Genomic DNA, 3,232 nt, shown 5'->3' on the forward strand with positions numbered 1-3,232 from the left:
TCTCCTTCCAGGCTGCAGAGAAGTACGCTGGTCCTCCTCCACTGCTGAACAAGTATCAGGGTGCAAAACAGGGGAGACCACAGTGAATTTGGTGCTATATAATTGTGTGATTAACATTATTTCTCTTGCGTCCTAGAGGATGCTGGGGACTCCGTAAGGACCATGGGGGTATAGACGGGCTCCGCAGGAAACATGGGCACTCGAAAGACTTTAGAATGGGTGTGCACTGGCTCCTCCCTCTATGCCCCTCCTCCAGACCTTAGTTAGATCCTGTGCCCAGAGGCGACTGGATGCACTGCAGGGGAGCTCTCCTGAGTTTCTCTGAAAGACTTTTTGTTAGGTTTTTTATTTTCAGGGAGCACTGCTGGCAACAGGCTCCCTGCATCGTGGGACTGAGGGGAGAGAAGCAGGCCTACTTAAATGATAGGCTCTGCTTCTTAGGCTACTGGACACCATTAGCTCCAGAGGGTCGGAACGCAGGTCTCGCCGTTCGTCCCGGAGCCGCGCCGCCGTCCTCGCAGAGCCGGAAGATAGAAGCCGGGTGAGTATTAAGAAGAAAGAAGACTTCAAAAGCGGCAGAAGACTTCAGATCTTCACTGAGGTAACGCTGCGCGCCATTGCTCCCACACATACACACACAGCGGGCACTGTAAGGGTGCAGGGCGCAGGGGGGGTGCCCTGGGCAGCAATATTAACCTCAAGGGACACTGGCAAATAGATTAGATACTGCAGAGGCAGTATATTGAAAAAACCCGGCAGTATAAATAATTTGAGCGGGACAGAAGCCCGGCGGTGAGGGGGCGGAGCTTGATCCTCCAGCGCCATTTTCTCCACAGCACACTGCAGAGAAGCTGGCTCCCTGGACTCTCCCCTGCTGAACACGGTTACAGAGGGCAAAAAAGAGGGGGGGGGGCACATTTAATTGGCGCAGTGAGTGTATATATATTTATATAAAAGCGCTGTACTAACTAGGATTTTATTCCAGTGTCCGGTGGCGCTGGGTGTGTGCTGGCATACTCTCTCTCTGTGTCTCCAAAGGGCCTTATTGGGGTACTGTCTCCATATAGATATATCCCTGAGTGTGTGGGAGTGTCGGTACGTGTTTGTCGGCATGTCTGAAGCGGAAGGCTCATCTAAGGAGGAGGTGAAGCAGATGATTGTGGTGTCTCCGTCAGCAACGCCGACACCTGTTTGGTTGGATATGTGGACTGTTTTAAATGCAAATGTGTCTTTATTACATAAGAGATTGGACAAAGCAGAGTCCAGAGATAAAACAGGTCACAGGGCCCTTCAGGGTCTCAGAAACGTCCCCTATCCCAAGTAGCAGACACTGATACCGACACGGGTTCTGTCTCTAGTGTCGACTACGATGATGCGAGGTTACACCCAAGGGTGGCCAAAAGTATTCATTATATGATTATTGCAATAAAAGATGTTTTGCATATCACAGATGACCCCTCTGTCCCTGACACGAGGGTATGCATGTTTAAGGAAAAGAAACCTGAGGTAACCTTTCCCCCATCTCATGAGCTGAACGCGTTACTTGAAAAAGCTTGGGAAACTCCAGACAAGAAACTGCAGATTCCCAAGAGAATTCTTATGGCGTATCCATTCCCTGCACAGGACAGGTTACGGTGGGAATCCTCACCCAGGGTGGACAAGGCTTTAACGCGCTTGTCCAAAAAGGTGGCGCTACCGTCTCCAGATACGGCAGCCCTCTAGGATCCTGCTGATCGAAGACAGGAAACTACCTTAAAATCAATTTATGCACATACGGGTGCCTTGTTCAGACTGCCAATAGCGTTGGCTTGGGTTTGCAGCGCTGTAGCAGCTTGGGCAGATACCTTGTCAGCTGACATTGATACCCTAGATAGGGATAGCATTTTATTGACCTTGGGTCATATTAAAGACGCAGTCTTATATATGAGAGACGCTTCGAGAGACGTTGGACTGTTAGGTTAAAGAGCCAACGCAATGGACGGGTGATGCCGACTCAAAGAGACATATGGAAGTTTTGCCTTACAAGGGTGAGGTTTTATTTGGGGAAGGTCTCGCGGACCTGGTTTCCACAGCTACCGCGGGTAAATCTACCTTTTTACCTTATGTTCCCCAACAGCAAAAGAAAACACCACAATATCAGATGCAGTCCTTTCGGTCGCACAAGTCCAGAAGAGGTCGGGGCTCTTCCTTCCTCGCCAGAGGTACGGGTAGAGGGAAAAGAATGCCTGCTACGGCTAGTTCCCAGGAGCAGAAGTCCTCCCCGGCTTCTACTAAATCCACCGCATGACGCTGGGGCTCCATTGAGGGAGTCTGCGCCGGTGGGGGCACGTCTTCGACTCTTCAGCCACGTCTGGGTTCAGTCAGACGTGGATCCTTGGGCGATGGAAATTGTATCCCAAGGCTACAAGCTGGAATTCGACGAGGTGCCTCCGCGCCGATTTTTCAAATCGGCTTTACCAGCTTCTCCCCCAGAGAGGGAGATAGTTTTAGCTGCAATTCAAAAGCTGTGTCAACAGCAAGTCAAGGTTCCCCTAGTTCAACAGGGGAAGGTGTACTATTCAACCCTGTTTGTGGTTCCGAAACCGGATGGTTCAGTTAGACCCATTCTAAATCTAAAATCCCTAAACCTGTACTTGAAAAAGTTCAAATTCAAGATGGAATCACTCCGGCCAGTTATCTCCAGCCTGGAAGGGGGGGATTTTATGGTGTCACTAGACATAAAGGATGCATACCATCATGTCCCCATATATCCCCCTCATCAGGCGTACCTGAGATTCGCTGTACAGGACGGTCATTACCAGTTTCAGACGTTGCCGTTTGGGCTTTCCATGGCCCCGAGGATTTTCACCAAGGTAATGGCGGAAATGATGGTGCTCCTACGCAGAGAGGGAGTCACAATTATCCTGTACTTGGACGATCTCCTGATAAAAGTGAGATTGAGAGATCAGTTGCTGAAAAGCGTGTCGCTCTCCCTGAGAGTGCTGCAGCAACATGGCTGGATTCTAAATCTACCAAAGTCACAGTTAGTTACAACGACTCGGCTATCTTTCTTAGGCATGATTCTGGACACGGAACAAAGGAGGGTTTTTCTCCCAATGGAAAAAGCCCAGGAACTCCAGAACATGGTCAGAGACCTGCTCAAACCGAAAAGAGTGTCAGTCCATCAATGCAGTCGAGTACTGGGAAAAATGGTGGCGACCTACGAGGCCATCCCCTTCGGCAGGTTTCATGC

This window comes from Pseudophryne corroboree, chromosome 1, assembly GCF_028390025.1.
Source record: "Pseudophryne corroboree isolate aPseCor3 chromosome 1, aPseCor3.hap2, whole genome shotgun sequence".
NCBI classification, from domain to species: Eukaryota; Metazoa; Chordata; class Amphibia; order Anura; family Myobatrachidae; genus Pseudophryne; species Pseudophryne corroboree.